Source organism: Neoarius graeffei, chromosome 1 (genome assembly GCF_027579695.1).
Source record: "Neoarius graeffei isolate fNeoGra1 chromosome 1, fNeoGra1.pri, whole genome shotgun sequence".
Lineage (NCBI taxonomy): Eukaryota > Metazoa > Chordata > Actinopteri > Siluriformes > Ariidae > Neoarius > Neoarius graeffei.
The window spans coordinates 76,603,973-76,627,755 of NC_083569.1; positions in this window are offsets into that span (position 1 = coordinate 76,603,973).

The window sequence follows — 23,783 nt, forward strand, 5'->3', positions numbered from 1 at the left end:
ACACAAATGATATTAGGGGAAAAAGGTAAAGTGCAGACAAACAAACAGATTAGATTAGATTAGATTAGATTAGATTAGATTAGATTAGATTAGATTAGATTAGATTAGATTAGATTAGATTAGATTAGATTAGATTAGATTAGATTAGAACTTTATTGATCCCTTTGGGCGGGTTCCCTCAGGGAAATTAAAATTCCAGCAGCATCATTACAGGATAAACAGAGAATAGAAAATAGAGAAAAACTTCTAGATAAATTAAATTAAGTATTTACATATGCAAATATAAAAAAGAATAAGATATGGGGGAAAAAAAGCCAGCAGGAGAGGTATTGCACATTGTCCAGTATTGCTTATTGTCAGGCTCCTTCCCTTCCCATCCTCTGTCCTCCTGTTACCCCTCCTTCCCCCCCCCCCCCCCCCCCCCCCCCCCCGAGAGAAGTTGTATAGTCTGATGGCATGAGGGACAAAGGATTTTTTAAGTCTGTTAGTCCTGCACTTGGGAAGGAGCATTCTGTCACTGAACAGGCTCCTCTGGTTGCTGATGACGGTGTGCAGAGGGTGACTGGCATCATCCATGATTTTCAGTAGTTTGTCCATAAACCTTTTCTCTGCCACCGTCACCAGAGAGTCCAGCTTCATGCCTACCACACAGCAGGCCCGCCTGATCAGTTTGTCCAGCCTGGATGGGTCCTTCTTGGATGTGCTGCCCCCCCCCCAGCACACCACAGTGTAAAACAGGGCACTGGTGACCACGGACTGATAGAACATCCACAGGAGTTTCCTGCAGATGTTGAAGGACCGCAGCCTCCTCAGGAAGTATAGCCTGTTCTGTCCTTTCCTGTACAAGTGGTTGGTGTTGCAAGTCCAGTTCAGCTTGCAGTCCAGCCACAGCCCGAGGTACTTGTAGGAATCCACAGCCTCCACCTTGACTCCCTCAATCAGAACTGGTCATGACCTTGGTCTGGACCTCCCAAAGTCAATGACCAGCTCCCTGGTCTTCGAGGTGTTGAGCTGCAGATGGTTTCTGTTGCACCAAATGGCAAAGTCCTTCACCAGGCTCCTATACTCCTCCCCTCTGTCGTCCCTGATACACCCCATGATGGCTTTGTCATCGGCGAACTTCTGAATGTGACACAGGTCCAAGTTGTAGCAGAAGTCCGCGGTGTACAGGGTGAAGAGAAGAGGGGCCAGCACTGTGCCCTGGGGTGCTCCGGTGCTGCTAATCACAGTGTCAGACGTGATGTCCTTCAGCCTGACGTACTGCGGCCTGTCGGTGTTCCACACCAACACCTGCCCAGTACGCAAACTGCAGACAGTCCTGGGCATGTTGCACCTGGGGTCTGAGGAGGCTAAGGAAGAGCCGGTCCAACGTCTTCATCAGATGCAAAGTGAGTGCCACCAGTCGGAAGTCGTTCAGCTCGCTGGGCCGGTTCTTCTTGGGAAATGGAATGATGCATGATGTCTTCCAGAGGGTGGGCACTCTCCCCAGCTGCAGGCTGAGGTTGAAGATGCGTTGGAGTGGTTCACCCAGTTCAGCAGCGCAGGTCTTCAGTAGTCGGGGACACACCTTGTCCGGGCCTGCTGCTTTCCTGGGGTGAAGCTTCCTCAGTTGACCTCTGACCTGGTCTGCAGTAATGCATGGAGGAGTCTGTGTTGAGGTGGGGGAGGAGGGGAAGGAGGGGCTGGAGGGGGCTGCTGCGATGACTGGGGGGAGGTGTGTTGAGGGAAGAAGGAGAGATGGCTGCAGTGAGGGGGAGGGTGGGGGGGAAGTGGGCTGGTTGAACCGGTTGAAGAAGTCATTCAACTCATTCACCCTCTCCACTGTCCCCTCAATGACTCTGGTCTTTGTATTGTGGCCTGTGATGGTTTTCACACCTTCCCAGACCTCCTTCATGCTGTTCTCCTTCAGCTTCTGCTCCACCTTTCTCCTGGAGCTGTCCTTAGCTTCCCTCACACAGCATTTCACCTCCTGCTGTGCTGCTTTCATCGCCTCCCTATCCCTGCTCCTGAAGGCGGCCTTCTTCCGATTGAGGACAGCTTTGACTTCCTGTGTTACCCATGGCTTGTTATTAGGGTAACATCATACAGTCTTAGCGGGGGAAACCACGTCTGCACAGAAGTTGAGGTAATCCGTCAGACAGTGTGTCAGCCCCTCTATGTCCTTACAGTGTGGGCTAAGCAGCACATCCCAGTCCGTGGTGTCATAGCAGTCTCTGAGGGCATCTTCCATTTCAGGGGACCACCTCCTGATGGAGCTAGTTGTTGCAGGCTGCCTTTGGACCAGGGGGGTGTACTTCGGCTGTAGATGAACCAGGTTGTGGTCAGACTTCCCTAGTGGGGGGAGGGGTATGACTCTGTATGCATCCCTCATATTAGCATACAGCAAGTCAATTGTCCTGTTGTTCCTTGTTGGACAATCCACAACCTGGTAAAGAGCAGCCAGAGTCCAAAGTAGCGTGATTAAAGTCCCCAGAAATGATAAATGCCTCAGGGTGCTGTGTCTGCAGCCTTGCTGTGACAGAGTGAATCCTCTCACATGCAGTGGCTGCATCTGCCCTTGGAGGGATGTAAACACAGATGGTGATCACGTGACTGAACATGCTTATATCTTTCATTTTGCATTTTGAATTTGTAGCTTTGAAACAACACAATGGCCACTTTTGCACTGAGTGTAGTACTTCAGCAGCTTCAGTCCATTACTAGCTACTTATTAAGTGAGCATGATGTCTTTACAGGAAAATATCAGACCAAGGTCTTGACAATAGTCTCAGTCTGTACAAAAAGACCAAGGACTGATATTTTCCCGTAAAGACTGAGCAAAGCAAAGTTAATACGGAGTTTATTATATGGCTTTTTTATTTCTAAGATTAAAATAGATGGTCATTATAATGAAGCGTGATGCTGCTTTCAGTCACATCATATTTGTAACATAGTTGAGTCATGCGTGCAGAATAAATGGCTGGCGGTTTCAAATCTGAATTTCTGTTAGCTGTTAGCAGTTTCTAAATGCTCTTTGTTGTTCATTTCTTGAATGACTCAGTGACTCTTGTTTGTCTTTTGTTTTTCAGCTGTTTTTTATTCTGTTTTAATTTTAAATTAATCTTTTTTGTTGTTGTTTGTTTTTTGCAACATTGAAAGCCGGTGCCTTGGAAAGAAAATCCGTAATCACCCACGGGCATTACGGGAAAATTCTGCCCACCAAGGAACCAATCAGAACGCATGATTTTACCTGAAGTAGCTTGTGCAATATAATAAATTACATTACAAGCATTTAGCAGATGCTCTTATCCAGAGCAATGTACAACATACCCAGAGCAGCCTGGGGAGCAGTTAGGGGTCAGGTGCCTTGCTCAATGGCACTTCAGCGATTCCTGCTGGTTCAGGGAATTGAACCAGTCCCTTTTGGTCCTAAAGCTGCTTCTCTAACCATCAGACCATGGCTTCCCCATACAGGCTTCTTCCTGTTAACTCTGTCCAGTGGAGCACAGGCATCTGTGACTACTTTGATGAGTTTGTCCTTTCTTAAAAAGCCTTTAAATATTCTTCTTAAAAGCATTTTATAGGAACCTTTACTGGAAGGGTTCTATATTGAACCTTTAAGGGGCAAATCAAGTTTTGAAGAATTTGACCTAATTTTCTTAGAATACGTATATAGGCGTACAGGTCAGATATAGGTTTATAGGTCATATAAATTCTAATCACAGTCTACATCCATTTATTCATCTTCAGTAAGCACTTTATTGTTGTCATGGTAACATCTATCCTGGGAACATTGGACACAAAGATTGGAATGCACCTCGAATGGAACTCTATGTACTCTTATTCACACACATTCATATCTAGGGCAACTTAGCACACACAATCCACATACCTGCATGTTTTTGTAACGTATGAAACTGGAATCTTAAAAAAGAGAGAGGTTACCTCCCGTGTGGTGCCATATTACCTAGAAATCGCAAGTTCAAATCTCCAGTATGACATCATGATTCACGGTTGGGAGCCAAGAAAGCAAAATTATCCTTTCAGGGTGAAGGAGATATCATCCTCTCTGTCTCCTGTCACTTACAGTGACGTTAACCAGCCATGGGTTCCTGTGTGCTCATGCATGCAGAATAGGACGGATAACGATTTCCTTGAAACGTTTGACACTGCCTTGTGTTGCTACATGAGCAGCAGTCCAGAAAGTCATGAAAGTTGGTTTCATGTCTGTAAAAGGAAGTGTATCCCAGCTTTCACTTTCTCCAACTGGTAGATTTCGAGTGATAGTGGAAATTTCGTGAGTGGGTTTGAAATTGGCAAGACCAAATTAGGGGGGGAAATGTCAAATATATAAAAGGGTTCTTTGGTTTGTCCATCTAGGGGAATTCTAAAAATGCTCTGTGTAGAACCCTCCAACAAAAGGTTCTCTATTAGACATGGTTCCAAATTGAACCCCTTTAGAAAGTGAAGAACTCGACCAGTGTAAGGAGATTCCTAGGCAAAGCAGAACACTGACATTTTCCTAGAGGTTGAGGTGAGAAGAAAAGTGCTCTTTTATATAGACACAAGGTGAGGAGGGGGGCTGTGGAGGTGAGCTGAAGGAGGCAGGGGTTCTCTGGGTGCTCTGTGCAGTGCTCGGCATAGTGCTTTGGTGCCAGAGTATTCCTTGTCTTTGTCATCAGTATCGGCAATGTCACCTATATATCAGAGGAAAAACAGTCAGGGCCTTCTAGGCCTTCAGAGAAGGCCCAAACATATCAGCATTTCAAATGTTATATTTAATTTCTTTCATTCTTTCATAATTTCATTATAATTGTTCTTTTCTAATTTGGCATCATTTTCTATCAAATTTGCTTCAGAAATGAAAGGGTTACTGTCCTGAAAGCATTAAAACAGAGTTATCCAATGAGATTTGTGTGGCAGCGGGGGTGTGGTCAAGTGTCGGTTTGTGACCGGAGGGCGGAGTCAGGGAAGGTAAGTGGCAGAATCACTGCACCTGATGTCAGTTAACGTGTGTTTTGTGTGTCTTCCCCAGTGACCGCACCCTATATAAGGAGAGAGAGGGCAGAGGAAGGGAGCTCTCTCCCCAACCAGACGCCTTGTGTGTGTGCGTGTGTAGCTGGGAGAGTGGAAACTAATGCCGCTTTTCCACTACCAACGCGGCTGAGTTGGGCTGAGCCATGCCGTGCTGAGTTGGGCTGAGTCGAGCTGAGTGGGGCTGTTGGAGTTGCATTTCGACTACAACCGCGCTGAACCGTGCTGGCTGGAAGTGGGTGGACACATTGGGTGGAGTTAGCGAAAGTGGGTGGACATCATGTGATGTCATTAGGCGGCGCAAACAGTGACATCAGTGACCTTTTAAGTGGTAGTCTCACGACCCGGATAGTAAACAATAACCATGGAGTTGTTAGTGTTGCTGGTCTTGGTGCTGTGGCTTGTTGTCATCGACAACGCCAACAGATACTGGCAAGAGCATATAGATGAGGCGAGGCGCATACAGGCTTCAGAAATTCTCGTAATTCGTAATTATTCTTCTTCCGGGTTTACGGTGTTTACAGATCCCAGCGTGCTCGCGGGGCATGTGTGGGCATGTGAGGACACTCCTCCTCACCAATCAGTGCACAGGGGAGTGTCTCCTCACGCCCCTAGCCCCACTCGGCTCGGTTGGGCTCGCTTCAGCCCTACTCCAAAAGCGTGCGAGTTTTGGGGGCTGAGCAGGGCTGAAGCAAGCTGAGTCGTGCTGTTCTGAGGTAGTCGAAACGCGAGCTGTGTCGGGCTGAAGCGAGCTGAAGTGAGCTGAAAAAGGGTAGTGGAAAAGGGCCATTAGTACACTGAAAAGTGGAAAATAAAAGTCAAGTCAACTTTATTGTCAAATATGCTATACATGCTCGACATACAGCACAGATGAAATTTCAGTCCTCTCTGACCCACGGTGCAAACAGAAAGAGTTTTGTTGAACTCAGTTCGGGCCTGCCATCCTTCTGTGCTCCACCCACCCATCAGAATTGCTACAGTTGTGCCGAAACCTGGGATCAGAGCACAGAGAAGAACAGCCCCATGGAGTCCTCCCCCTTCGCGGACCTGGTCCACGCCCTCGCCACGGCCCAGCAGAACCAGCACCAGGCACTAATAGCTCTCCAGAAGGATCAGGAGCAAAGGTTCGAGGCCCTGGTGCTGGCGCAGCAGGAAAATCGTCAGGCGTTCCGGCACCTCCTCCTCCTTTATGTTGCAGACAGACGTATCGGACAGAGGGCTGGGGGCTGTTTTGTCCCAGGAGGTGGAGGGGGAGGATCGTCCAGTGCTGTATGTCAGCAGAAAGCTGTCGGTGTGTGAGGGGCGCTACAGCACCTTCAAGAAGGAGTGCCTAGCCATCAAGTGGGCGGTCCTCGCCCTCTGCTACTACCTGCTGGGACGCCCTTTCACCCTCTGTTCGGACCAAGTACCCCTTCAGTGGCTCCACCGCATGAAGGATGCCAACACGCAGATCACCCGTTGGTATCTGGCACTCCAGCCCTTTAACTTCAAGGTGATCCACAGGCCGGGGGCGCAGATGGTCGTGGCGGACTTCCTCTCCCGTCAAGGGGGGGGGGGGGAGTTGGCTCCAGACCGGACAGCCTCCCGGCCTGAGTCGGGTGGTGGGGGTATGTGGCAGCGGGGGCATGGTCAAGCGTTGGTTTGTAACCGGAGGGCGGAGTCAGGGAAGGTAAGTGGCAGAATCACTGCACCTGATGTCAGTTAATGTGTGTTTTGTGTGTCTTCCCCAGTGACCACGCCCTATATAAGGAGAGAGAGGGCAGAGGAAGGGAGCTCTCTCTCCCCAACCAGATGCCTTGTGTGTGTGCGCGTGTGTGTGTGGCTGGGAGAGTGGAAAATAAGTACACTGAAAAGTGGAAAATAAAAGAGTTTTGTTGAACTCAGTTCTGGCCTGCCATCCTTCTGTGCTCCACCCACCCGTCAGAATTGCTACATTTGTTTGTTTGTTATCTTTAGGCTGAGAAGAGTTTAGAGCTGGCACACTCATTGGTTAGGACTTCATTGCCGGAACAGAAGGCCATGGCAGTGTATGTTTATGTAGGAAGTGACAGGAGAATTAACCAATCAGATTTTGATTTATAGTGGGAGGGAACAAAATTTATTGCCCTCAGCCTTCTCAAAGGCCAACGAGAGCTTAACCGCGAGTCGGCGCTGTCAGTGCAGCAGTGAAGTCACCTTCCAGCCAGTGTAGCATTCATCAGTAGTGTTGGCAAATGCTAATAAAACGGTCAAGCCAGTGCTATCGAGAGCAAGTAGCACAGGCTAATGACTGAAAAACTAAGATTTCTGTCTCCAGACTCTTCTTCTACACTGCATGCTCGCTACAGTATTTTTCACTTAGACTTAAGTATTCATTTCCCTTTGTAATTTACTTAGTTACTTTTAAAATCAACATCCACAACTACACATAACGGCGCTACCTGGCAGCCTGCTGCTAATCCCTTACAAAATCCCTTGCCCTGTTGCTTTTTTGGTGTGTCTGGCTAAATTTTGGCTGAGCTGAAGTCCCAGCTCTAATAATAACGGGTCACCACTGCTATATAGAGAAAAGAACAGGAGAGCATGAGCAGAATTTCTGTGCTGGAGCTCAGATCACCTGTGTGGTGGTTTGTGACACCTTCTTCGACTCCCCTGTTCTCTCAAAGAGGGTGAGGAGAATGCTGCTTAACTGTCTTCAGTTGGGGTTGGTGAAGTGGCTCTGCCCCACGGCCACATGCCGCTCTGCTCTCCAAAACATCAGTGCTGAAGGGGAGTTGTCCTTGTAGCACTCAGGGGTGCAGTAAGATGAGGAACTACATATAGGCTCCTATAGGATACATGAAACGCCGCCATCACACTATATAAAGAACTCTTAAGGAAACATGAATGTAGTCCTGGAGTTTTCCCTGTTCTATCACATTTCATTCAAATATCTGCTTTCTGTCAAACTTTTCAAATATTTAATCAACTGATTTAGAATTTGGAAAGCAAATTGAAGTTAAACTTTCTCAAACAATTATGCTGTTCTTTCTAACGTAATTGGATTATGTATACTGAATTCTTGCCTTGGTTCACTTCTCTCTGTAATTTGTTCTTGTTTCCAAGCTGCTTTGCAGTGTGGTGTTTCCTTGTGTTTGCCTGAAACATGGCATATGACTTTGAGGAACGCATTTGTTTGGCCATGTTGGACTATCTTAGTTGCAGCTTGCATATCTGTCACATCAGGACTCCACTTCCCAGAGTTCTCAGTTGCCTTCAAATATGGCCACCCACGAACCACAACAACCATCATGTATCACACCGTTCCTGGTCTCCAGAATTCTAATCAGACACACCTGATCATAACTCCAATATAAAAGGTAGTGATGGTCAAATGAGGTTCTGAAGTGCGTATTGGGTATAAGGGGGCATGGCAGATGAAGCCCCTCTTCAAGGCCTTTCACTGACATCACAGATTTTTGTTTTTTACGCAGCATCTGTCATATTGCTGGGCAAACAAAGAAGCATAGCCATGACAGTTAATAATGAAAATCAAGATGTCTGCAGTCAGTACAATCTCTCTGAAACAATTAAAATTTATCTTGTACTAGCAGATCCCATTACATCCAAAAGCTGAAACATGCAGGCATCACAGATTCATATAATTTATCCACAAATGTATTTATTCTACTTGAAAAGTGTTCTGCAAACCAGCTACCAGATTTGGGATACTATGACATCCTGAACTATTTAGTATTTGGGACTTCTAAATACACTGGAGAGATGTTAATGGCATAGGAAAGTACAGATGCATACCAATATTTCGAGGTAGGTTTCGTGCATGCTGGAATGTTATGGGAAATTCCTAATAAAGAAATAAACCTTATTATGACAAAGATTAGCTCAAACATGGACTTCTAAAAGTAATAAACAAGCCAGGGCCTAGATCTAGCATATTTTATGGTGTTTTGCATGTCTACATTATCAGTATATCACAAAGATGCTGCTAGTCAAGCCAAGCATTCGGTCTAATAAAATATATCATGTCCAAAGCCCACATCCAGATATACATTTTAATGTTCATACATTTGCCATTTGGCATGTTTTTTGCAGTGCAGTAGAGCTGCTAAATATGACATGCTTGTGTATGGACCAGTAGACTGTACTGAGTCATGCCAGTCCATGCAACCCGTTAAAGGCTTTACTATCTAGACCAAAGTTCTGTCCATGTGATGCCAACTTTTAGACTTGCTGAATGTTAACCTGAGTACACCAAGGCTAGATCTAGATCTATAGGATTTTTATAACGGAATGGCCTTGAGCTAAAAAAAGTGCTCTGAGAAATAACAAGTGCAGAGTTTTCACACTAACCTGATATAAAATGTTCTCCACACACACGAGAATGCTTTGTTGGCATCCAGTCTTCCTGGTTAACTGCAGCTCACCACTTTTCTCATCTTTCTGGGTTCGCCAGGAAGCGGTGAAAAGTTAAACCAGGCTTATCTCCACGTCTGTTATTACATCCAAAAGCACTACAGGTCTCTGGCATTGTTCTTTTAGATGCAACTTTTACAAGTGTATCTGGAGATGTTTACTGAATTGAGCTTACAGTCAATCATGTACACTTGTGCTGGTCGTTGTCAAACACAAAGCTCACCTGGCAACATGGCCACATAAAAAAATCCACAGTTATGATGACGTCATGTGAAAGGGCCCTCTTGTTTTGCAGAAAACCACATGACTGATGACAAGTGAGGCATGGAAATGTACAGCATGTTTTAATTTCCACATCACATCAGGGTTCAGCCACTTTGCATTAGTGTTTGCATGTGCTTTTCACAATGTTCCATTTTAAAATAACTGTTATGTAATAGGGGAGGTGTAGTGGTTAGCACTGTTGCCTCACAGCAAGAAGGTTCTGGGTTTGAGCCAAGCAGCTGATGAGGGCCTTTCTGTATGGAGTTTGCATGTTCTCCCAGTGTCTCCGTAGGTTTCCTCTGGGTGCTCTGGTTTCTCCCACAGTCCAAAGACATGCAGTCAGGTTAACTGGCTACTCTAAATTGCCCATAGGGGTGTGTGTGAGTGAGTGCACAGAAAGGAACTGGCCATCCTACTGCTGCAATTCTTGCCAAGTCAACCAAACAAGGTTTGCTTCAAGCCCAGATTAAGTTTGGCAGTGACGATGACGTTATATAATAAGTTTTTGTGTGCCTTTTTGTTATTTGGTGTCTACTCTTCTTATTTTCACACTCACACACACACACACACACACACACACACACACACACACACAGTCTCTCTGAATGAAGTTATGCTCAGTATAATTGTGTCTGCACAATGAAAAGGTGTACATAAACAGAAAGATGGGTGACATTTGTGTTTGTGTTTAGTGTTTTGTGATGGGACTGTGAGTGCTGCTGCAACCATCACCACCAAATAACATCTAAGGGAGCCTTTATTGATTTTTGTTTAGGAACAGATTTTTTTTCACTGTGTTTGGATTGAGGCAGTTCCTTTTCTCATGCACTCAGGATGAAACACTGATATGAACCAAACAAACTGAGGCCTCATCTGTCATCAGTCACGTGGTTTTCTGCTAAACGATACACGCCTCAAAGTGGGGCGTCGATACGTGCTTCAGAACCTCAGCTTCAGATAATCCATCACTGAAAAAAGGACTCTCAGTTACACAATTAGCTTGCAAAGTAACACTTGGTGTTTCTGTGCCTGACTTACCAAGCCTTTATGCAACCCCAATTCCAAAAAAGTTGGGACACTATGTAAAACATAAATAAAAACAGAATATGACGATTTGCAAATCATGGAAATCCTATATTTAATTGAAAATAGTACAAAGACAACATATCAAATGTTGAAACTGAGAAATTTTATTGTTTTTTGAAAAATATATGCTCATTTTTAATTTGATGTCAGCAACGTTTCAGAAAAGTTGGGACGGGAGCAACAAAAGACTGAAAAAAGTTATGTAATGCTAAAAAAAACTAATTTGGTTAATTGACAACAGGTCAGTAACATGATTGGGTATAAAAAGAGCATCCCAGAGAGGTGGAGTCTCTCAGAAGTAAAGATGGGGAGGGGTTCACCACTCTGTGAAAGACTGCGTGGGCAAACAGTGCAACAATTTAAGAATAACGTTCCTCAATGTAAAATTGCAAAGAATTTAGGGATCACATCATCCATGGTACATAATATCATTAAAAGTTTCAGAGAATCTGGAGAAATCTCTGTATGCAAGAGACAAGGCTAAAAACTGGCATTGGACGCCTATGATCTTCATGCCCTCAGGAGACACTGCATTAAAAGCAGACATGTATTCATGAACAAGCAGACACATGGAAATCACTATGGGCTCAGCAACACTTCAGAAAACCATCGTCTATGAAAACAGTTTATTACTGCATCCACAAATGCAAGTTAAAACCAAATATAAACGATATCCAGAAACATCACCACCTTCTCTGGGCCCGAGCTCTTTTACGATGGACTGAGGCGAAGTGGAAAATTGTCCTGAGGTCTGACAAATCAAAAGTAGGAATTCTTTTTAGAAATAATGGACACCACATCCTCCAGGCTAAAGAGAAGAGGGACCATCCGGCTTGTTATCAGTGCGCAGGTCAAAAGCCAGCATCTGTGATGGTATGAGGATGCATTAGTGCACATGACATGGGTAGCTTGTACATCTGGGAAGGCATCATTAATGCTGAATGATAAAAACACATTTCAGAGCAATATGCTGCCATCCAGACAAAATCTTTTTCAGGGAAGGCCTTCCTTCTTACAGCAAGACAATGCCAAACTGCTTTCTGCACATATTAAAACTGCTTGGCTCCATAGTAAAAGAGTCCAGGTGTTAAACTGGCCTGCCTGCAGTCCAGACCTGTCTCCCATTTAAAACATTTGGTGCATTATGAAGCGCAAAATATGACAAAGGAGACCCCGAACTGTTGAGCAACTGAAATTGTTTATCAGGCAAGAATGGGACAACATTTCTCTTTCAAAACTACAGCAATTGGCCTCCTGAGTTCCCAAACATTTACAGAGTGTTGTTCAAAGTAGAGGTGATGCAACACAGTGGTAAACATGTCCCTGTCCCCACTTTTCTGAAACATGTTGCTGACATGAAATTCAAAATGAGCATGTATTTTTCAAAAAACAATACAATTTCCCAGTTTCAACATCTGATATGCTGTCTTTCTACTTTTTCAATGAAATATAGGGTTTCCATGATTTGCACATTATTGCATTCTGTTTTTATTTACAGTTTACACAGCGTCCCAACCTTTTTGGAACTGGGGTTGTAGTTTGTGCTGATCATTTGGTTATTGACCCAGTTTGTGTTCTGAATATTGATTATAGTCTCTTTTTGCATCGTCTGACCATTGTTTGTTTACTGATACTGCCTTTGCCTCATGATTTGGATCTGTTTGTCAGTGTGCTCTTAATAAACACTGTTCTGCTTTTACATTCGTCTGTCACCTGCATAACTAACATTATTCTATCTACATTCACTGGATATGAGCAATCGTGCGCTCTGATTGGCTACTCTACTACTAGGCTATCAGCTCATATACCATGAGTAGAGAAAAACAAAATGGCAGAGAATGTTGCTGAACCAACCGAGGACAAAATAAAAACTCTACTCAAAAACAAAACCCTAAAAAATACAAAAAAGCAACAAACTATGGAATAAAAGTATTTGATGGTCAGAACGTATCTTTTTTTTAATTTTTCAAAAATTATTATTATAATATTTTTCACAAATTGCTCCTGTCATTTTGCAGGTTCGTTTACATTTTAAGCGGAAATGATTTTGTCGGACGTTTTGTATAAAGTTTTTATTTATGGAATTTGCAAAAAATAAAAAATGCTCTGTTTCTCGAAATCCAGTGAATGTGGATAGAATAAAACAGTTATTCTACTCATTCTCATCGTGCATGGCTTATAGCCGACTCGGTGCTAAACTCATCAGCTATCAGCTCATGTACGACTCGATTTCGTGGAATAACTGTTAAATATTTCTCTTTAAAAGCGACATCTCTGGTCGGACACACTGTACAAATCAAAGTTTTTTTCCCTGCAGTACAAATGTGGTTTGTGATAATTGTAAAAAAAAAAGAAGTAGCTGTTAAAAAAAAATAAGCAAAAGCCTTCTGTTTGTAAATCTTAACAGTTATTGCACTCAATCTCGTTGTATATGGCTTATAGCCAACTTGGTGCTACACACCTCATCAGCTATCAGCTCATGTATGACTCGATTTTGTGGAATAAGTATTAAACATCCCTGTAATATCTTTGGCCTTGAGAGCCTCTGTGCACAACCGATATAGGATCGAGGCAGAGGTGGGAAGTAATGAAGTACAAATACCTTGTTACTGTACTTAAGTAGAGTTTTCAGGGATCTGTACTTTACTCAATTGAGTATTTATTTTTCTGACAACTTTTCACTTTTATCCACTACATTTTAAAACAAATATCTGTACTTTCTACTCCTTACATTTTCAAGGCTTGTTACTATAGTTTTAATGTATTTGACAGGAATTATCAATTTATAAAAAAGACCGTGGGTGGTAGAAATGGGCAACTGGACTTGCTTGAAGATTCTTGAAAACGTTTCACCTCTCGTCCGAAAGGCTTCCTCAGTTCTGTCTGACTAATAGGGAGTATCAGATATTTCTGATTTTGAAATACCTGATACTCCCTATTAGTCGGACAGAACTGAGGAAGCCTTTCGGACGAGAGGTGAAACGTTTTCAAGAATCTTCAAGCAAGTCCAGTTGCCCATTTCTACCACCCACAGTTTACTATGACCTGGATGATTGAGAATCTTCACAGACATATATAAAAGACCGATTTCAACCCAAATAGCTGAGACTATAACACGTTGAAAAATGTTTCTGATTTGACTCAGAATCAAAATATGAGCTGAGCTCAAATTTAGCAAACAGAGGTGAATGGGTTTTCTTTGAACTCTTTAAATGCATGACTTGGGCATGGCAGTACCACAGGCTTTTGGAATAATTCAAACCATTACGAGTAACAGTAGTATAATCCTTAGGGATACCCAGTTCTACTACTGGCCTGTATTCCACAGGGCAGGAAATTGTTGTACCTGTTTGATATGAGTAGAAAGGAGCAATACAGAGCGAGGGAGAGGAAGCTGGAGCTTGGTGATAAGGCCCAAGGACTGACTCACACAAAACCAGCTTTTGTTTTTCTTTTGGCTCCTCTCATTCTCTTCCATACTTCTCACCATGGCAATAAAAATAGCAATAAAGAAGAAACTCACATACACGCACACCATGATGGTGCTCTTTGGAGTTATGGTATAGCCGAAGACCATGTGTGAAGCTCCTTATACTTCCTACTTAAATTTCTATGAAATCCCATCTCTCTCTTTCTCTACTTACGACAAAGTTTCTACCCCCACCACCTCCCTCTCTGTCGCTGTATTATTCAATAACTCCTACCCAAGAGTCTTTAGTGGGGGGTCTGGCTATAGTGCAAAGCAGATACCACCCAGAACTCAGAGTTCCCTTTGACATTTCCACAAACATTCTCTGTGTCATTTAGATACACTGACAAATTCAGTTATGATGTATTTTCGAGGTAGTATTAGTTTACTGCTTATTTTAATTTAAAGTCTGTTTTAAACAAGGGTAGTTTTATCTAGAAACATGCCTCATGGTGTAACACAAGCATAACTGTGCCTGTGGCTGAGCACTGCTAGTGTTTGGAGGTACTACCCATAACTAGCCTACTGTGTTAGCCAGATTGCAGACAACGCACTGTGGTGAGGGTTTCCTCCCATTATTATTCTGCTGTGCAAAGACTTGTGGGCCAGTGACTACATTCTGGCAGTGTATTCAAGTGATTCATTCTGCGTGGTACTCGTGGTTAGCCATGAAGGTAGTTGGCTTGCACAATGCACAGCCTTGTCTCCTAATGATTAATGAGTTACGCTTTAAGCTTGTAAGGCCCATTTCTAGGTTCCTGGAGGCTGAGGAGGAATAGCAGCTATGTGTCTGCTGCCTCAGCGTTACATTAGAAAAACAATCACCAGTTTGGATGTCATCTGAGCTGACTGTGCAACCATAGTGACATTGATTTAAACTCTGATTCCTGAACTGATTATAACATAAGTGCTGTGCAAGCCCTAAATTGACAGTCATACTCTGAAACCCATAGTAGCATGAGGGACCCTGTTTATCCCATAGGTCAGGCTCCAAACCACAAAAGATTTCATTTCCATCAACAGCCCACAACCATGTCAATTTCAGATCCCATCAACTTTGATACTCCATTCCAAGAATTTTCTTGCTTTTTGGACAGAGGCACAATATAAACAATAGACTCCACAGTTCAGAACACATGGTTCTATTCCATGTATGTAGTAGGTCAGAAGAAGGGCAGTGGTTTCCATCATTTGAGAGGGCTGAATTGGTTACAAGAAGCCATCCATTTCCTTCAAACTACCGTATCAGATGTTATTCATTCTGTGCACCCCCAAGATTGGTTCATGTCTGTGCACCCACATGATACATATTTTCATGTCATGTAAAGGTGCTCTTTGTCTCCCAAGGACAGGCATTGCAATTCAATACCATCTGACTTCTCTGTGGCCCTGCAGGTGTTCTCATAATGCATGCAGACAATCATGTTATCTTTGATTGCCAGAGACATAGGGATACTGCCATAATTGGTTAATTGGCTCCTGTGTGTCCCCACCATAGAGCAGGCCATCTGGGACACATCTATTCTTGGGTTTCAGTCACATGACTGTTCTTAGTGATTTCACTTCCAGTAAAACTGCTGGTGGTCAAGTAAACCAAAACAGCTGCCATAGTGCAAACAACTAGCGATAACTTATCAGAGTAGGCTCATAATCTAGAAGCCACTGCTTGCTTTAGGTATATTTAGAAGATTGCTATGTGCAATGGAATCGACCCCTACAGTCTGGGAAAGAAGGATTTGTCATAGGATCTCGAAAACTACCCTTCAGTCGAGTTCCCCGACATCTCGAACTATCTGGTGTTGCAGACATCCTTCTACACCGCAAAACAGATGAAAGCGTGGAAGAGTTTGCAGGCTTACAACTTTTTTTGTATGTGGCTGGGCAAAGGACCTCGGTATCAAGTCGCTGCCGAATGAATCCTGTATTGTTTTTGCCCTTGTAAGTATGTTTTTGTTTTTTTCAAGCTTTTCGTTCACGTCTTTACAACGAAGCACTGCAAGTTAAAGTGTAAACAAACAACAGTTCGCTTGATTCTCACTTGTGCTCGCTCTTATTTCTCAGGTAAATAATTCACAAAGATCATCAGAAACTCCTTTAAAGACCTGGATCTTAGTTAAACAAGATGGATAAGTGATCACGGAGCACTGTAACTGTATGGCTGGGTAAGAATTTTGTCGCAACCTTCATGCATATGGACTTTATTATTCATAGTTGTTTTGATCACGTGCACTTGCTGAAAGACTCGTTGAAAAGTAAACAAAGAAACAGCTGGGGACTTTAGCACTTCGTGACTAAAAAAAAGGACCATAAAATAACAACACATAGCAAACAAAGTACTTGGAAAACACTAAGGACAGCTGAGAGGGAGATACAAACCTTTCACCAAGTGATCACTGCAAACTCGAGCATGCTTCGACTCGGCTCCCTTCAATTTCAGTGAGAGGTTCAAAAGCCACCTTTCTCGACGTCCTTTTGTGAAACCCTGTGTTCATTCACCCTTTTTTATTAGTTCACGGGGAACCCTGAAGAAACTTTTATCAGTTTCACGGTTTGATCGATTCGAACAACTTAAAACAATGCAAGTGTAAGGCATTTTTCATGTGAGCAATGCACCTTCTCCGTACAAACGCTTTGTCAACGGAGCTTTGGTAGACCACCAGCTAAAGTTTTGAATAACTAATGAGGCAGATGTGACGTCACGTGAAACCCAAGAATACAGTGCCCTCTATGATTATTGGCACCCCTTGTAAAGATTAGTATAAAGGGTTTGGAAAAAATCCACCATTTGTTGAAGTAGCTTCATCTCGCATTGAAAAAAATGAGAAAAATCCAACCTTTAGTTGAAATAAATTTATTCAGAGAAAAGCAAATCCGTTATCAAGGAATAATTATTTTCAACAAAAACACATGCCACTATTAGCAATGACCAAATGAGGCTCTGAAGCGCGTATCGACTATAAAGGGGCCTTGATAGATGAAGCCCCACTTCAAGGACATGGCCGTAACTACCATTGAGGACACCGAGGTCATGTCCTCGGTATTTTTTTCAGAAATTTAAAATTGGCCTACGCTGAATTCGGCAGTGATCAATGTAAAATGCAGCGTCCACATCCACGTCATCTGTATTTCCCCCCAATAAAATTCACATTTGTCTAATGTCATCTGAAATCTCTCAGCCTCTATCTCTATCGTTGCCGTGTCTAACACAGCGTCACGCGACGTAGCCTATACTAGTGTCAGCCGGGGAAGTTGGGTTTTGGATAAAACAGGCAGGGTATAGTCTACGCTCTATCACATATGCCTACCTAACCTAACATAGGCTAATAGTCACATCGCATTATAGAGCTTTACCTGAGTGCAAAATGAAAACGTTGCAACAAACTAAATTAAGGTTTGGACAGCCAACAGAAGAGCAGGGAAAGAGAAGGAGGGAAGGTGAGAAAATATTGTCAGTGCAGTGGCAGACCATTCAGCGGTGTCATGCCAACTTTCCAAGGGGAAATGTTTCATTGTCATTGCCTAATACATTTTAGTTAGCATTTCGAGAAACATTCAAAACTACGTTGTCACAGGCAGCCCTGTGCAGGGCTAACTAAGCGGGCTTGTTTGAGTAACTCTCTTTCTCTCATAACTCTCTCTTTCTCTCTCACTCACACAGACACACACACACAAATAATACACTCTCACACACTCTCTCTAATACATAGTCTTCACACAGAACTAATAGCCCTACATTCTAATGTAATTTAAGATAATGAAATGTAAATAATGCCAATACTTCAGGTAGCTGAGCAATACACTCTGTTCAGTTCAGTTTTGACTTTTATGTCAGACAAAACTCCACAGTTATGATGGCACAGTTTTAGAATTGTTGAAGTAAATGTGTTATGAGCCAAACTTACATTACAGCCAATGGTGAGAACACTGTGTTTCAGAGAATGCATGCAAATGGATCTCAATTCAAGACAGCCAGATAGACTGATGCCTTTACATTACTGCTCAGAATGTCTCTACACATACAGACACCCACAAATAACACACAAACTCTCACTCTCTCTCTCTCTCTCTCTCTCACACACACACACACACTCACACTATTATTATAAGGTGTAATACTAAAGCTTACAATTCAGCAGTTCACACCCTTTCTGTCATGTGTATGCTGCAATGTAAATAATGCCAATACTTTAGGTAACTGGTACTTTAGGTATGTATACTCAGTTCAAGAGTTCACTACCTTTCTACTTTTATGTCAGATAAAACACCACAGTTATGGTGCCACAGTTGTAGAATTGTTAAAATAAATGTGTCCACCACCAAATCTATCCTTGGTTTGTTATTTATTTATTTAAGTTGTGCCAGCGGTGGTGTAGTGGTTAGCGCTGTCGCCTCACAGCAAGAAGGTCCGGGTTCGAGCCCCGTGGCCGGCGAGGGCCTTTCTGTGCGGAGTTTGCATGTTCTCCCCGTGTCCGCGTGGGTTTCCTCCGGGTGCTCCGGTTTCCCCCACAGTCCAAAGACATGCAGGTTAGGTTAACTGGTGACTCTAAATTGACCGTAGGTGTGAATGTGAGTGTGAATGGTTGTCTGTGTCTATGTGTCGGCCCTATGATGACCTGGCGACTTGTCCAGGGTGTACCCTGCCTTTCACCCGTAGTCAGCTGGGATAGGCTCCAGCTTGCCTGCGACCCTGTAGAAGGATAAAGCGGCTAGAGATAATGAGATGAGATGAAGTTGTGCTGGGGGGGGTGCTGTCAGCCATGCTTGACCTCGGTATTTGAAAAATCCTGGTTACGGGCCTGTTCAAGGAGTGTATCATTTAGCAGAAAATCATGTGACCAATGACAAACGAGGCCTAAGGTTCATTACTCAGAGTCTCACTCAACAGAGTTTACCCATGTTTTAATCTTTAACAATAATGCAAAGTGGCAGAACATCCGTGTTCTGCCACTTTGCATTACTATTTTTATGTGTTTTGCACAATATTCCATTTTAAAATGACTGTTATGTAATAAGTTTTTGTCTGCCTTTTTGTTATTTGGCATCTACAGTGGTGCTTGAAAGTTTGTGAGCCCTTTAGAATTTTCTATATTTCTGCATAAATATGACCTAAAACATCATCAGATTTTCACACAAGTCCTAAAAGTAGATAAAGAGAACCCAGTTAAACAAATGAGACAAAAATATTATACTTGGTCATTTATTCATTGAGGAAAATGATCCAATATTACATATCTGTGAGTGGCAAAAGTATGTGAACCTTTGCTTTCAGTATCTGGTGAGACCCCCTTGTGCAGCAATAACTGCAACTAAACGTTTCCGGTAACTGTTGATCAGTCCTGCACACCGGCTTGGAGGAATTTTAGCCCATTTCTCCATACAGAACAGCTTCAGCTCTGGGACATTGGTGGGTTTCCTCACATGAACTGCTCGCTTCAGGTCCTTCCACAACATTTCGATTGGATCAAGGTCAGGACTTTGACTTGGCCATTCCAAAACATTCACTTTATTCTTCTTTAACCATTCTTTGGTAGAACAACTTGTGTGCTTAGGGTCGTTGTCTTGCTGCATGACCCACCTTCTCTTGAGATTCAGTTCATGGACAGATGTCCTGACATTTTCCTTTAGAATTCACTGGTATAATTCAGAATTCATTGTTCCATCAATGATGGCAAGCCGTCCTGGCCCAGATGCAGCAAAACAAGCCCAAACCATGATACTACCACCACCATCATGTTTCGCAGATGGGATAAGGTTCTTATGTTGGAATACAGTGTTTTCCTTTCTCCAAACATAACGCTTCTCATTTAAACCAGAAAGTTCTATTTTGGTCTCATCTGTCCACAAAACATTTTTCCAATAGCCTTCTGGCTTGTCCACGTGATCTTAAGCAAACTGCAGACAAGCAGCAATGTTCTTTTTGTAGCGCAGTGGCTTTCTCCTTGCAACCTTGCCATGCACACCATTGTTGCTCAGTGTTCTCCTGATGGTGGACTCATGAACATTAACATTAGCCAATGTGACAGAGGCCTTCAGTTGCTTAGAAGTTACCCTGGGGTCCTTTGTGACCTTGCCGACTATTACACGCCTTGCTCTTGGAGTGATCTTTGTTGGTCGACCACTCCTGGGGAGGGTAACAATGGTCTTGAATTTCCTCCATTTGTACACAATCTGTCTGACTGTGGATTGATGGAGTCCAAACTCTTTACAGATGGTTTTGTAACCTTTTCCAGCCTGATGAGCATCAACAATGCTTTTTCTGAGGTCCTCAGAAATCTCCTTTGTTCGTGCCATGATACACTTCCACAAACATGTGTTGTGAAGATCAAACTTTGATAGATCCCTGTTCTTTAAATAAAACAGGGTGCCCACTCACACCTGATTGTCATCCCATTAATTGAAAACACCTGACTCTAATTTCACCTTCAAATTAACTGCTAATCCTCGAGGTTCACATACTTTTGCCACTCACAGATATGTAATATTGGATCATTTTCCTCAATAAATAAATGACCAAGTATAATATTTTTGTCTCATTTGTTTAACTGGGTTCTCTTTATCTACTTTTAGGACTTGTGTGAAAACCTGATGATGTTTTAGGTCATATTTATGCAGAAATATAGAAAATTCTAAAGGGTTCACAAACTTTCAAGTGCCACTGTACTCTTCTTATTTTCACACACACACACACACACACACACACACACACACACACACACACACACAGTCTCTTTGAATGAATTTATGCTCAGTATAATTGTGTCTGCACAATAAAAAGGTGTACATAAACATAAAGAGGGGTGACATTTGTGTTTGTGTTTCGTGTTTTGTGATGGGACTGTGAGTGCTGCTGCAGCCATAACCACGCAGTAACATTTAGGAGGACCTTTACTGATTAGGAACAGATTTGTTTTCACTGTGTTTGGATTGAGGCGGTTCCTTTTCTCCTGCACTCAGGATGAAATGCTGACATGAACCACACAAATTGAGGCCTCGTTTATCACCGGTCATGTGGTTTTCTGCTAAACAATACATGCCTTGAAGTGGGGCTTCATCTGACATGCCCCCTTACAGTCAATACGTGCTTCAGAGCCTCAGCTTCAGATTGTCCATCACTACTAGCCATTACTATTGGCACCCCTGCATTTAATACTTTGTACAACCTCTTTTGCCAGTAAAACAACACTGAGTCTCTCCTATAACATTTTATAAGGTTGAAGATACAGAGCAGGGCATCTGAGACCGTTCCTCTTTACACAATCTCTCCACATCATCCAGGGTCCTCGGCCCTCTCTTGTGCTCTCGCCTCTTCAGCTCATCCCACAGGTTTTTAGTGGGGTTCAGGTCAGGGGACTGAGATGGCCAGGGCAGAAGCTTGATTCTGTGCTCAGTTAACCATTTGTGTGTTGATTTGTGCACATGCTTCAGATCATTGTCGTGCTGGAAGATGCAATGATGACCCAGTTTTAGTTTCCTGGCAGAGGAGCCAGATTTTGATTTAAAATGTCCTGGTATTTCATGGAGTCAATGATGCCATGTACCCTAACAAGGTTTCCAGGGGCTTTGGAGGAAAAACAGCCCCCAAACATCACAGAACTTCCATCATATTTTACAGTTGGGATCTGATTCTTTTCATCATAGCCATCCTTCTATTTACACCAAACCCAGCAAGAGTGTTTATTGCCAAAAAGCTCCGTTTTTGTTTCAACAGACCACAAAACACGGTTCCAGTCAAAGCTGCAGTAGTGTTTTGCAAGCTTCAGATGCTTACTTTTGTGGTTAACTGAGAGAAAAGGCTTTTTTTCTGACAAACCTTCCAAATAATCTGTTGGCATGGAGGTTTGTCCTTGATGGTGGTTTTGGAGACTTGGAAACCCCAAGATTGTATTTTTTCTTGTAATTCACCAATGGTGATCTTTGGGGATTTTTTTTTGTCTCTCTTACCTTCCTCCTCACTGTACATGGGGGCAAAATAAACTTGGGTCCTCTTCCAAGCGAATTTGTAACAGTTCAAGTTGGTGTCCACTTTTTTATTTTTGCTCTCACAGTAGAAATGGATATATTCTTGCAAGTAGCTGGGTTTTTTTTAATCATCATTCCCTGGCTTATGAAGGTCAACACACTTCTCCCTCATTTGGTTTGTGTGTTCTCTTATCTTTCCCATGTTGATGGATGATTTAAAGGGAATCTGGCCTCTGTTTCACCTCATAATTATAGCCCAGTTAGTCAAGAAGTCATAGATTACAGCTTGAAAGCTCCACTCCAATCAACTCAAAAATACTGTATAATGTAAATGGGAAACATGTTTCAGTTACATTGTGTTCACTATAATCTCCAGGGGTCTGTGTTTTTGTTGAAATGATTATTTCTTGATGATGGATTTGGTTTTCTCTGAGTAAATCTATTTCAATTAAAGGTTGGATTTTTCTCATTTTTTTCAGTGTGCGATGAAACTACACCAAAAGGGGGATTTTTCCTAACCCTTTTAGCTAATCTTTACAACTGGTGCCAATAATTGTGGAGGGTACTGTACCTCTTGCACATATTATGGTGCTCAGTCTTACAGTGAACTCTGAAAAAAGCTCCCTAGTACCAAAGCAGGCCAGACGATTCATCAGTGTGAAACTATAGTCATTGGTTCGTAAGCATATCACAGTAGTCCCTGGATTTAAAGAAGTTCAGAAGTGCAATATCAGCCTGGGATTGAACACTGATACCGAAACTTGACGATCTGGATTTGAAGTTAGAAATAATGGGCACAAGGCAGAATACACCCATCAATGACCGGGCACGACACACTCACTCACTCACTCACTCACTCACTCACTCACTTATGAATATATATCAGCATGTACTTGGGAAGAATAAAATCAATATGTCAACTGCACAGAGACAGTAATTGGAGCTCAGGAGCAAATCCCAGACCCATGAACTTATAGTAGCTTAATGCTGCTCCAAAATAACATTGTACTCAGTTCCCTTTGTTATTGCACGACCATATTGTAGCAATATCCCATTCAGGGTGCTCATTTGAAGGAGTAATTTGACTCCACCATAATGGGGCAAGATTTTGTCATTAGGTTTCCACATGCCTAAATGTCTAAAGTTGTCTCTGCTGATGGATTGTTATGGAAAACACCAGTCAACTTATTTCAAGAAACTGTATCCAGGAATTAAAAAAAAAATCACAAATAGTTATTTCATTGTATTTGCTTGATTGTACTTTTTCACTTAAATATAAAATATTTCATTACCTAGCTCTAATCTGCAAGAGACATGAGAGAAATAAGAGATGTGTTCAAAATGTTTTTGGCACCCACAATCTTGTGAGCAGAGTAAATCTGTCCTCGGACCTGGGCTTCTGCGATGGGGAAACAGACTTCTTTGTCTTCCACTGGCACTTTTGTTTCGTGTCCCAATTTCAAGTAGTGAATTACTGAGCTTAAATCCATCATGAGTCACAAAAAGGGGGGAAAAAGGCAGGAAGAAGATTTCTCGCTCATTTGCATTCTGCTTGACAAGTTTTTGCATGACTACATAATCCAAGTCTATTTTGATCTCA